This window comes from Octopus sinensis, linkage group LG1, assembly GCF_006345805.1.
Source record: "Octopus sinensis linkage group LG1, ASM634580v1, whole genome shotgun sequence".
NCBI classification, from domain to species: Eukaryota; Metazoa; Mollusca; class Cephalopoda; order Octopoda; family Octopodidae; genus Octopus; species Octopus sinensis.
Window position 1 is genome coordinate 146,188,705 of NC_042997.1, and position 14,359 is coordinate 146,203,063.

Sequence of the window (14,359 nt, forward strand, 5' to 3'; positions counted from 1 at the left end):
CTTGTAAAACGCTGGCATCGTGAATTCAAACATGGTTGGAACTCTGTGGAAACAGCTCCCAGAAATGGTCGCCCCCCTTCTGCCATTGATGAGGCATCTGTCCGTCAAGTTGAGGCTGCCATTTTGGAAGATCGACGCATAACTATTCGCCAAATAGCCCATGAGGTCAAGTTTAGTACCAGGTCTCTGGAAACTATCATTCATGACCATTTGCATATGCAAAAGGTGTCTGTCAGATGGATTCCCAGGTTGCTCACACCTTTCCAGAAGCAAGAACGCGTCGAGTGCTCGAGGATGAATTCGGAGATGTGCCAAGAAGATGAGTCAACATTTTTCAAAAGACTGATTACACAGGATGAAACCTGGGTCCATCACTATGATCCAGAGACCAAAGCCCAGTCAATGCAGTGGAAGCACCATGACTCACCTCCTCCAAAGAAGGCAAGGGTGCAGCCCTCCGCTGGCAAGGTCATGCTCACAGTCTTCTGGGACCAGGACAGAGTAGTGATGACAGATTTCCTGGCAAAGGGTACCACAATTACAGGAGCCTATTATGCTTCACTTTTGAGGAAGAGAAGCTATCAAAATCAAGAGGCGGGGCAAGATCAGCAAAGGCATCCTCCTCCTGCAGGACAACACTCCGGTCTACAACTCGCGTGTCGCCAGATCAGAAGCACAGGCGTGCGTCTATGAACTCCTCCCCCATCCCCCTACTCTCCTGACCTTGCACCCTCGGATTTTCACCTCTTCCCAGCCATGAAGTTGTTTTTGAAAGGAAAGCATTTCCCACATGATGCAGCCTTGATTTCTGAAGTCACGTCGTGGTTGGAGGACCAAGCTGGGGTCTTCTACAAAAACGTTCTCCAGAGTTGCATCAAACAATGGGAGAAATGTGTAACTCTGAGTGGTTCCTATGTAGAAAAAGACTAATAACTGTGCCAAGTTTCGTTGCTCTACTGCTATGGGAAGTGGGGCAGGGGCATTACTTATTGAACGCCCCTCATTACAAAATATCCTCTCTAGTCTCATAATCGTATATTGCGTTTCTATTGATAGTATTCTGTTATATCTGCTTCCTATTCAAGGATGTCTCTTGTACTACACTTGTCAGTAAATTAATCGTAAGTTACACATTGGCGGAAATTTTTTAACTGTTTTTTCTTTTTTTTCTCTTTTCAGCTTTAGTAGTGACACACAATTATCTATCGGTGCAATGTATATGTGTATTAAATCTGACACCAACCAGAAAATTAGCACATAACATTTAGGACCATCATAGGAGTTCTAACATATCTAACATACACTGAGAATTCTGTGAGCAGTCGATTATGATTCAAGGATATCATCATACATATTTAACATCTACAATAATAATACTCTTGCGTTTTGCTCCGTCACATCATATGAATGAGAAAGGAAAGGATGATAGATGAATAAGGAAGGGGTGATGGAAAACTGGTGGGATGGTGAACATTCAACACTGAAAGAAAAATCAAACAGCGTTTCAACTCTGTGTGGGTATATGTGTGTGCGTGTACAAGGGAAGTATGTGAATGTATGTGAACATTGTAGTATTTTATATATAAAATACTACAATTAGCCGTCATTTTTGACGGCACGGGGCCAGCTAGTCTTATAATAAACTCTCTGTTCTCATAAAGAATTTACCAAAATTCTTCTTTTATGCTATGCCAGTTTAAGTATCACTTATTTTGCGTCCCTCTTTTAACTATTACCTTGAATATTTTATTTACATTACATACTGAGAAAATTACCACATAGTTTGCACAATGAAGTTCTAATTTAGACATATAACATTGGAATACGTGTTAGACGAGGTACCATTGATTGTAGTTTATAACTAGTCGATTAACAATATATAAAATATATAATGGTACTATTTTATAACATTCTTTTGAAATCTATCTCATGAATAATTGCTTCATATATTATGTAACATAATTTATCTATGCAAATAAATATCCTCATCATCGTCTTTGAACCTACTATTATTAGTTTATAGCACACTTTTGATGTTGCTTGCTTTTTTAATTCTATTGTCAATAACTTTATTGAAAAAGAAAGCAAAACATTTTAGCAAAATATTTAATCAACGATTTGCTGATAAAACAACTTGTCGTAAATACAAACAGTTTAGCTTATAATCAAGGTGATGAGAGAAGTAAGAAAAGTGAGAATTAGGTATTATGTTTTAAAATAAAATTCTCCCTAACACCAACTCTTTACGAAAAACATTTTTCAGCATTACCGCTAGCAACACTTCTAAATCAAAGCCAGCGATAAATGATCTCTAATTATTTCGTTTCCGTTTACATATTTTTATCATGGAATATATGATATCTAACATATAGAAGCAAAAAAAAAAAATGTTTTCACTTAGTTTCGGAGAGTTTTTAATGCAGTGACGAATAAATAAGCAGATAATGTGATAATTTTTTATTTATTTCGAAATTAAATAATAAATAATGTTCAAATAATATCAGTTTTCCTTAACAGAAAATAATTTCAAAAAGCAACCGTAGAGTCATATTGAGTTTGAAATTGGTTTATTTTCATGATTTTGAGCAATACTTCTTTTGTTCCTCGTCGAGTTTGACATTCTGAAAGAAGAAAAAAAAGTGAAAAATGAAATTACTATATAAATGTGTCTGTGTAAGTATTTATAAATGAAAAGTGAGCAGACAAAATATATGGTTTAGCGTTCATATCTATTAAAAAACATTTGGTGATTCCAATGATTGCTACATGGAGTATCACATACATAAAATGATTCACTTAGGCGATAATTGTCATCTGCATTTTGTAGAAACTATCAATCTTTTTTTTTTTTTACAAATTACCTGCTGTTATTTATTTGCAACTGTGTTTCATATATTGTTACTAAAACTCTCAGTGAAGGCGCGTGGCTTCGTGGTTAGGGTGTTGAGTGCATGATCATAAGATTGCGGTTTCGATTCCTCGACTGATCGATGCATTGTGTTCTTGAGCAAAAACCACCCAGTTAGGCAAAAATGAGTAACCTTGCGACGAACCGGCATCCCATCCAGGTGGAGAATATATACGTCACGTAAACCGGAAACCTGGCCCTTTGAGAGACCACATGTCTTGAGAAGGATATTTATCCTAACAGGTCCGATTTCTGCATCGAAACCGAAGACAGTCTTTTGTTTAGTGAATTCAATTCGTGACATATTTGATACATAAAGGCATTCCCCTTATAAATTCTCACCATGGCTAACACATGCGACATCAATATGTTCGTTTTTGCTAATGCTTTAGGTTCAGATATTAACTGTTAGACATTAACTATTAGAAATTTTGGTGTTGTAAATGTAATCACTTGCTACTTATTTTATCATAGTCAATAATGATACGTACCAGACCTTCATTTCTGTTGGAAAAATAATAAACAGCATTAATGAATACTTTCTTATATCGTCCTCTGGCACTCAGTAGTTCGTACTCTCTATGGATGTAGTGTTATTGTGTACCAGACTTATTGTATAGTGTGCAGATCTTTAACTGATTTCTTCTGCTGCACTCAACAGAAATTAAATATATGGCACCTCAATGAAATACTAGAAAGCCGTTTGGCGGGACTGCAAATTTGTCGATGGCAAAGATAGCGTTATCGCAATTGAGATGAATTTTAAAATATTTTTTACTCTTAAGATATTAATTTTTCACTCGCTTTCGGACATCTTTCGAAAACATGCATACCAAAATATATATATAGAACGCGCAAGCCTCACACTGAAATTCTAAACAATCTGATATCCTAGTTAGTCAGCGTCCTTTTAAGCCAAATTTTTGTATATATCTAGTTCAACAAGCAGCTTAGTTAACAATACTAAGGTTGGCATTTGTATCATGCAACAGCTGCTCATCCATAAGATTGGCAGATGAACCTGATACTCTTCGCAAGTTTCGTCACAGACATTGCTCTCAGAACCTAAAGAACCAGAACAGATACTGCTAGACATCTGACACGATCCTTTGTAAGTTTTGCCTTTCTTCTAATCTGGTTTGGGTACATTTATATCGACCCTGAAGGGACGAAAAGCAATTTTGAGATAACAGCAGAATTTGAACTTAAACCTCAGAGTCGTAATAAATATTGCAGGACATTTTATCCGAAATTCTAGTTTCTCTGCCAATTCGCCATTCAAAATAACATACGAAATTTCTTTACTTACCTGAGCCGTCAAACAGTCACATTTGCATTTTCTTTTACAAGGAACACTAAATTGGCTACGACAACTGACCATGATACACCTTTGTGAGCATGTGTGGCTGTAAAATGCTTCAGTTCCAACGAAGAGAACTAAAGATATTAGCATCATTTTCAAGAGAAGATTGTTCATATCCTGTAATAAAAGATAATCGTATGGATATATTTTATAAACCATTGTTATGGACATTTCATGGATGCAACACAACATGGTGCCTAGAATCCCACCAATAAGGGACAGTAGCAGGATAGGTCGAAATGAACGTCGTAGAAAATAAGGACCAATACCAAGTCCATCTCCTCTGCAGAATTCCTGAAGTAGATCCAACGGAAATATACCCCAACTGCGGATGACACCAGGTAGCCCAGACCGTGCCATTGCTTTGCTCAACACAGCGCACTAATTTACATTTACCCATTAGTATAGAATATTAATATATATATATATATATATATATATATATATATATATATATATATATATATATATTATATATATATATATATATTATATATATATATATATATATATATATACATATATATATATATATATATATAACAAAGTAAAATTGCAAGGTACCGCACGAGTGAAAATGTACAGGAAAAATGCAGAAGTCTTTTAAAGATGTTTATTGACTTGACCGGTTTCACTTTTTTAAAAAACGATTTTCAAAAGTAAAATGTAAGGCTTTGTGTAGCCTTTGTTGTGTTAAAAAATGGTTATCATGGATGTATTAAAATACAGTGATACAGCCTTTAATAACGATAAGAAAATGTTAAGAAATAGAATCTTTCACAATAATAAGAGAATGTTAAGAGGGGCTTTTTGTTTAAACAGTTTACATAAAAGTGTTCAAAACAGGTAGTAAAATAAATTCATAATTATTTATAAGTTCATCAAAAATCATGATTGTATAGAAGCATATGTACACAAAGAATTTGTAGACAGAATTTGATAGGAGAAAGCGTGTATTGTTTCGTCAAAACTTCATCAGAAATCATATTTAAGTATTTATACAGAATTTTAGGGGAATGACCAACCCTTTTTTTCCTTCCTCTCCAGTCTTCTTTGTGTGTTTGGCAAGGATGGTTGCTGTTTTTAGAAATAGTGTGGGAGGTTGGTTGGTAGGGGAAGCATTCACATAGTTTGTGGAATCAAAAGGACTTTTATGTTTCTGGGCTAGTCTGCTATGGTCCAGTCGTTTTGGGACTGATCTTTCCAATATATATATATATATATATATATATATATATATATATATATACGCGTATGTATGTCTAAACTGGCATACATACGTGTATGTATGCCTAACTGTTAGGCATACGCGTATGTATACTTAAACAGTCAGTAGCAAAAACAGCCACTGACTGATTTCCTTATAAGACGTGTATCTGAAAACGTAAACTTCCTTTCGTAAGAAATCTGCATTTTTTAAAGATATTTTATACAATTAGTAATTTATAAATTAAGAATTTTTTTTTTCCAAATATTCTGACTATATCAATAAATCTTTCTAAAAATCTATGTTCTTGTGTGTGTGTGTAGGGGGTACACACATACAGACAGGCACCCAAGGCTGGGAAAAGGCATTGTTATAACTCAGTGGTTCCCAAAGTGGGCAGTCTTGTTCCCCTAGAGGCAGTCGAAAGTTCCAAGAGGGCGTTGAAGAAGAGTGGAGCGATAATGGGGTAACAATTCATGTAAAAATTGAGGCGATAATAGGGGAGCAATTCATGTAAAAACAATAAAATAATGGGTTCATTTGGTTAAGTTTTCTTTGTGAAATACAGTTGCTTTGAATTTGCTTTAGAAAGAGCTCTATGTTTGTGAAGGTTAGTTGAGGTGGGGACACTTGAAAAAAGACCTGGAGTCAAAAGGGCGGTAGCCCGAAAAAAGTTTGGGAACCACTGTTATAACTTTATGCAGGCCCTTCTAGATCAATGGGATTGAAGCTGTTAATGTTCTGTTGAAACTGCTGAAGTCGACGACTATGTGGAGAACGTTCCAAAAAGCGGAAATTTTGGGAAGAAATAATGAAGAGCAGTAGGTTATAAAGATCTTGAGTATAGTATGAATGATTAGAGGAAGTGATATGAGTTGGGACGTGCCTGTGTAGAGCGGGGAAAAGGAAAGCGCCATATTCGAGGGATAGGGCAAATGTTAATGTAGAGTCAATAGAAAAGGTAGAGAGAGAGAGGAGTGAGAGAGAGAGATGAGACGGTACGACTGCAAGACCAGAAGTTACATTCAGTTTGTGAGAAACCTCATAATAGTCGCCTGAAGGGATCTATTTTCATGTGAGATCAAGGGTGTCATATCTGCATGTGAATCAACAGCACTGTGCGAGATGCAGAATTAGTACACCACAGTACGACTCAGATCGTCTTTGTAGTTAGTTGTAGTTCATATTTATTGAGGTGTGACGTGTTTTTCTGACTATGAAGAGAACTTGTGTTAGGCACCCCGTCTTAGCTATGTTAAAGCTGAGCGTTCTCAAAAAGTCATCAATAATAACGAAGTCCAGAATTTTAAGCGATCGCGAGGGTTCTCATTGCGTGCTGCTTGTGTTTGAGGGAGAGAGGTGCAATAACTGTTTTAAATTTGTACAATGCGTTTGTTCTCTTGTTATTGAAGAAGATTAGCCAGATTTCATTGGAAGATATTTTGAAGGTTGCTGATCAGGGATTCATTGCATCTTCAAATATAAGTGATAAGAAGAGTTGTGCATATGATATCACCATGGACCGGAGTATGGGAAATGAAACAACATCTGTCTTCGATGCAGTGGGGAAATGCGGTCGAAAAGGCATTGGTGTTTCGAATAGATGTTTTAGAAATGGTTAAAAAGTTAAAATGCGTTGTGCCATAAGAGTAACTTTCTGAAGACGGTAGTAAGTTGCTGATGTAAAGTGGTAAGGGTTTGAGGGACAAAACCGAACCTGGGACACACTAGGGCCGACAGAGAAAGCTACATCAACGTGCACCACGTTAGTGCGACATCACAAGAAGTTATCAATGCAAGGAATGATAGATAGATAGTTAGATAGATAGATAGATAGATAGATAGATAGAGAGAGAGAGATAGACAGACAAACGGACGGACAGACGGACAGACAGATGGACAGGCAGACAGGCAGACAGACAGACAGACAGACAGACAGACAGACAGACAGACAGATAAATAGACAGACAGACAGACAGGCAGACGGACGGACAGACGGACGGACGGACAGACAGACAGGCAGACAGACAGGCAGACAGACAGACAGACAGATAGATAGATAGATAGATAGATAGATAGATAGATAGATAGATAGATAGATAGATAGATAGATAGATATATAGATAGATAGATAGATAGATAGATAGATAGATAGATAGATAGATAGATAGATAGATAGATAGATAGGAATTCTATTAATGCTAATAATATTGATGTTTTCTTACATTAACATGAGGCCAGAAACTTTTGTGGGGTGATGTTATTCGATTATATCGGTCCCTGTACGTAGGATGTCTTATTTTACCGAGCTCGGGAAGATGAAAGGGAAGTAGACCTCGTTGATATTTGAATACTGAAAATAGATAGAGCAGATAGATGGGTGCATATTTGACAAGATATTTGCGTGCCAGTCATTTTGGGAAACTTTGCTTGCGTTGAAGGGGGAAAATGCTGCTTCAGAAAATTTAGAAACATTACGAAAAATCTGGCATTACGAAAACCGTACTAGTGGGGAGAGAGAGAGAGAGAGAGAGAGAGAGAGAGAGAGAGAGAGAGAGAGAGAGAGAGAGAGAGAGAGAGAGAGAGAGTGTGTGTGTGTGTGTGAACTGAAGCAAGTTGAAGTTAATGATTGTCTCCCCTCAATTTTCAGATACTGGCTACACGTAACCGACAAGCAACAAGGGCTGTAGCTGAGAAGGGCCAAAAATTTGACTTTTTTAGAATTGGAACACACTGTAGTTAGTTTTCAATGATCGCGACAAACCTCAAGAGAAGAAGAAAAGACTTGAAAACATTGGCTGGAATAAGTATTTAGGGCGCATTAATTTCTGGGTAATGGAAGTGATATTGTTAGCTCTTGTTGATTTATCTTAAAGTGAACGGAGGTACGTTTCCAATTAGCATTTGATGTTACATACATAGGAGTTACGGAGTAATTAATATCTTTCAATATAACTTCAGCTTTATATATATAGAGATATATTCGACAGTCCATCGATGACTTAGCTGGCTGAAATTTCAAAGTAGCGGTCAATAATTTTCTTGTTTAAGAATGATAAATTTTTACCTTACAAAAGTATAGAGAAACCCATCAGATTAATGTAAACCTGTTTATATTATAACTAACCATAAGAATGCGGTGAGCTTGCAGAATTGTTAGCACGCTGGACGAAATGCTTAGCGGTATTTCGCCCGTCGCTACGTTCAGAGTCCAAATTCCTCCGAGGTCGGCTTTACCTTTCACACTTTAGGGTTTGATAAATTAAGTACCAGTTGAGTACTGGGGTCGATGTATTCGACTATCGCTCTCCCCCAAATTTCAGGCCTTGTGCCTATAATAAAATGGATTATAACTAACCATAAGAACAAGTATTAATGTTATATATGTATATATTCAAACACATGTGTGTGTTTATGTGTGTGTGTGTGTGTGTGTGTGTGTGTGTGTGTGTGTGTGTGTGTGTGTGTGTGTGTGTGTGTATGTGTGGGAAGTTAAGAAATTAAAAAAAAATCTAATTGAAACTAATAAGAATATCACAGACTTACTGCAGGAGTATTCGGTCAAAGAATCAAGTCAATGAGGAGTATAAGACTAAGCTCTAAATTAAGAGTATACCTATTTATATACAACCTATATATACATACAAATATTCATATGTATGTAGGTATGTAGGTATATATATATATACACATATATGTATTTTAACATATAATACCTGTGTGTATATATATATATATATATATATATAATATATATATATATATATATATATATATTATATATATATATATACTTATATATAAACATACATCTATATATATATATATACATATACATATATATATATGTATATATATATATGTATATTATATATATATATATATATATTATATACATATATATATATATATACGTATGTGCATTCTGAGATACAGGCATCAGTGCGCGTAAAATCCTTATTGTGTACTCTTATTATACACATTTGTATGTTGTTACTGAAAACAAAAATTCATTTATTGTGGGAAAAATGGGAATTATACGGTCAACAGATGCTGCTCAAAATTATTTGTAAAGAATAATACAGATACTCACTATAACATATGTATGCGTATGCATGTTTGTGTGCTTGTATGAATATGTTTATACATATACATACACACGCACACACACGCACACACACACACACACATATATATATATACACACACAAATATGCGTACGTAATTATATATACTTATACATATACATATATACATGCCCATGTGGAGCTGGAGGAAAGTTTCTTGAAGTACATCTGGCCTCTAATAAACTAAGCAACTATCAGAATCTAACAAATGAATTTATCAAATTTTCTAATGACAATAACAACCGCTGTCGTTATACTCCATATGAATTTTATATGCATACATGAAGATGATGCTGGCCTTCTCCTAGATACATTCTTTAACAAAAGCTAAGGGTCTTCCAGCACACCGGATAATAACTAAAAACTTTTGAAGGCCTATGTTGCACGATGGCCGTTGAACCTACACTAGGTTCAGCCATCTTTGTGACATGTGATGCCTTTAAACTTGCTGGTTTTCTTGTAACTTTCCTCATCAGACAAGGCTAATGGGGGCTACCGGTTTTGTCACCGTTGACCCGACCATGCAACGGGTTGTAGTGGATTCAGCGTTACTAGTAGCCCATATGAGTGACTTCACAAGTGACCTGACATACACTCATACGCACGTACACCACACACACACACACACATACAAACACACACGTGCACACTTATATTGTGAGAGAAGAAGAAAAGAAGAGAAGAAGAAGAAGAAGAGAAGAAAGAAGAAGAAGAAGAAGGGGAAGAGAAGAGAAGAAGGAGAAGAAAGAAGAAGAAGAAGAAGGGGAAGAAGAAGAAGAAGAAGAAGAAGAAGAAGAAGAAGAAGAAGAAGAGAAGAAGAAGAAGAAGAAGAAGGATGTTGTGTGGACGCCTCCAGACGACGAAGTAGGCTAGCCCAATACGTAGATATAGAGGGAGAAGTCTAGAAGTCAGAGTAGAGTAGCAGAGAGAGAGAGAATAGAGTGAGGTTGAGTAGAAGGCATTCGAACGTGCGACATAACAGTGGTGACGAGGATTTTGTAGCTCACACAGTCAATTTAAAGACAACAGGCTTCGTAGATTTCTCTGATTTTTAAAAGTTGAACTAGAAAGGCGATGTGTATGTGTGTGTGTGTGTGTGCGCGCGCATGCGTGTGTGTGTATGTGTGAGAGATTCTATGTGTGTATTCGTATGTACGCATGGAGAGAAGGCAGGAGTAGAATCAGTAAGTTGGTTTTCCTTTTGCTCTAAAAGTGCTTCAGCAAACATTGTTTTTGCTTATTTATCTGTAATTTCATATCCTATCCTCATCTTTTTCACCTTCGTCTTTTAGAACCTGTCAACCTCTTTTACCATTCCATCTTCTTACATCTTGCCGCGCTTATCTTCACTAAGACCCTGTTTTATCACTACTTCGTCTTCCTTAGCCATTGTCTATAATACAGACTTTCATCTCCAAAGTTTTCCGTCTTCGTTTCCACCCTGCCTCACATCACCTGCTATTCAGCATTTATTCATTTAATGTCCCCAACGTCTCATGCAGCTATCCTCCGTTCTACCCAATCGCAACTCCACATCCTAAACCGCTCTTTCCACTACATTTGCTTCTCATTTTCAGCCGTCTACTTCTCGCCACCCGCACACACCATAAACTGTTTCATCCACAAGCTTAACCGCTTTCAAGTCCTTTCCCGTATGAAGACACTCAACCTCTACTCTTCCTCTCCTCCTCTGCTGCCACTCACTCTTCTGTTCCTACCCCTTCTAATTCTACTTCATCCACAGACACCACATCTCCCAGTTTCTCTATTCCTAAACATCTTAGCTTCTTTGTAGTTGTAATCATCATACATCCTGACATTTTTTTTCTGAATTCGATCCCCTACTTCTCTCTTGAGTTCTCTTGTTCAATACCCTCAAAAGTTTCAGACCCATAACGAGATTGAATAATTCCTGCGATGAGCCAAACTGTATGTCTTTTAACGCGACTGTTTGCCTGAGTTCTACAACTCAGAAAGTTTTATAGATCTTGGCCACCAATAAGTTAAATGTCCGTCTTCCAATTCGCAATTCTGGACACTGTTATTGATCTGTGCCCTCTCTTGGTGGATCGTGTTGACTTCTTCTGTAAGCGATCTCATTGTCTCTGCATCACAAAAACTGAACGCCCCGCACTTCGCCAGCTCCAAAACCGAGACACCATTGTGATTAAACCTAGGCGGCGAGCTAGCTGAATCGTTAGCACGCCGGACGATATGCGTAGCCGTATTTCGTCTGCCGTTACGTTGTGAGTTCAAATTCCACCGAGGTCGACTTTGACTTTCATCCTTTCGAGGTCGATAAATTAAGTACCAGTTACGCACTGGAGTCGATACAATCGACTTAATCCGTTTGTCTGTCCTTGTTTGTCCTCTCTGTGTTTAGCCCCTTGTGTGTAGTAAAGAAATAGAAATAGGTATTTCGTCTATTTTTACATTCTGAGTTCAAATTCCGCCGAGGTTTTTTTGCCTTTCATCCTTTCGGGGCCAATAAATTAAATACCAGTTGTGTACTGGGTCTGATCTAATCGACTGGCCTCCTCCCCCAAGATTTCGGGCCTTGTGCCTAGAGCAGAAAATAATATTGTGATTAAACCAGCTGACAGGACTAGTGCGGTGGTTGTATAGTGGAATGACCTCTATGGAGAAGCATTAAGTCAAGTGAATAACCCACGTTTTCTGATGATAGTCTTCTCAACCTCAAGTACTTCTTTGACCGATGTACAATCTTCAAGTACAGCGCACCTATTCTCCTTCATTTATTCTTAGCATGTCCTTTCTATGAATTGTTTCTCTTTGTATGGAGAGGACACGAAAACTAGAATCGACCCTGGCTGCACTAACTTTATTGTAAATTACATCGAGATCCAAATCTTTGCCAGTTCAAATTCCCCCTCCCCACCGGAACCATACGGTAGGTACATCAAAGATTGCATCTCCCCAACTTACACCTTCCCCCACTTAACTTACCATCCTCATCAACTTCTTCGACTCCTTTTATTTAGCCTTTGAGTTCACTTCCACTATCTCCTCCTCCTCCTTCTTTAGCATCTTTCTAACCATTGACTAAAACCATTAACTAAAACTCTGTCTTGGGACGTTTTCAATTAAGCCAACAGACTCCTACACTTACCTCAATTTCACCTATTGCAATTCCAACTACTCTAAATTTTGCCTCACCGTTCTCCTTTCACAATTCTTACGCCTTCGCCGTCTTCACCACCTTCACCACCTTCGCCGCCTTTGCAGCCATGATAACGTGCATCGAAGTTATTGAAGGAAAATATTGAATAATATCATACTGGAAAAGTGTAAATCATAATTTAACGGTAGTAAATTTAAAGTTTGTTAAGCTTAAAAAAATAGATTATCATGAAAAATTCTCCGCAGCCAGGACTCTTCCCGAACTCTGTGAGCTAGATTTTCTCCTCTTGTCTTCGTAACCCGAGAATAGATTTTAGTCAAAGGTCAGAAACATCCAAAAAGTAAGCGCTGTTTTTCCTCCTATCTGAAGTAGCCTCACCATAAAATGTTTTCCTGAAAACCTAGCGCTTATACACAACAATACATACCTTCGAACATGTTTCTAAAAAAACTTCCTAACCATTTTTGCTTCCTCTTTCTCTAGCTCTCTTTCTACCTGGAGAAGAAGATGCATGAGCGGCAGGTACATTGATGACATTCTTATCCTTACGTCCCCCAGGGATGAGGCCATTAATATACACCGGATCTTCAATAACACCAACATAAACATCAAATTCGAGATTGAACATGCAGATGAATTCGGAACCCTCTCTCTACTCGACTTTCAACTCAGGATCATAAAGGAAGGCTCCATCCATATTTACCAACTTCTACAGAAAAAGCCGCTGGTAGAAAACTTTTCGTCCACTACCTGTCAGCCTTACCCATCAGAGCCAAAGCCACATACGTGAAAAACGACATGTCACGTATAAACAACAATTGCTGCGACGTGACCGACAAAGCCGTCAAAACCAAGCAGTTCCTTAGAGACCTAACTCTGAGTGGCTACACACCATCTTTAGCAAAACAACAGCACCTAAAGAACATCAGGGTCAAAAAACCACGGAAGAATCATTATACTCCCAATTCTGGCACATGTTTTCTAAAGCTACCACAATTTGACGACAGAATTACTGCAGCGATACATCACGCAGTCGGCAGGGAAGGACTCGACATACAGATAGTGTACACCGGCCATTCCCTGAGGAAAGCTCTGTCCAAGAACAACACCGCTCACTACTCCAAGGAGTGCATATTATCGAACTGCCCCAACAATGACTTTGAATTGTGCCAGAGGACCTATGTTGTATACGAGATCATCGGTAGCAAATGTGGCCCATCCTACATAGGAAGCTCAACAAGAAAACTGCATATACGCATAAAGGAACCCGTGCAGGCAGACACTTCCGTGAAGAACCATCTACGGAAATGCCAGACCCACGAATTCACAGTGCTCAACAAGACAACACAGCGGAACAGGGGTAACCTTAGAATCCCTGAGGCCATCCTCATACACCAAAAGAAACCTAAGATCAACAATAGAAGAGAGTTACAGGAAGCTAGCTGGTTGCTATAGCAACACCTTTCTGTGCATGTCCACTCCACACATGCTCAAATACGAGCAAATCGGTAACATTCGTTAATTTCTAGAAAATGGGGTCATAATCCAGAAATATTGAATACAAGGCGAGTCTACATTAATTCATATATTTGTTTACTTGTGATTTGCCTTG

At 37.7% G+C, this 14,359-nt stretch overlaps 1 long non-coding RNA gene across 2 annotated transcripts; it reads right to left on the bottom strand.

Annotated features, from left to right (window-relative positions):
• Nucleotides 1-2,442: 2,442 nt before the first annotated feature.
• Nucleotides 2,443-9,158, bottom strand: LOC118764663. 2 transcript variants are annotated; one of them, XR_005000482.1, is made up of 4 exons: nucleotides 9,025-9,104; nucleotides 7,704-7,831; nucleotides 4,218-4,388; nucleotides 2,443-2,621 (listed from the first exon to the last, which is right to left on the bottom strand). It is a non-coding gene; the product is annotated as an uncharacterized LOC118764663 (long non-coding RNA). The 2 variants fall into 2 exon arrangements; XR_005000481.1 differs by lacking the exon at nucleotides 7,704-7,831 and having other exon boundaries at nucleotides 2,461-2,621; nucleotides 9,025-9,158.
• Nucleotides 9,159-14,359: the final 5,201 nt, after the last annotated feature.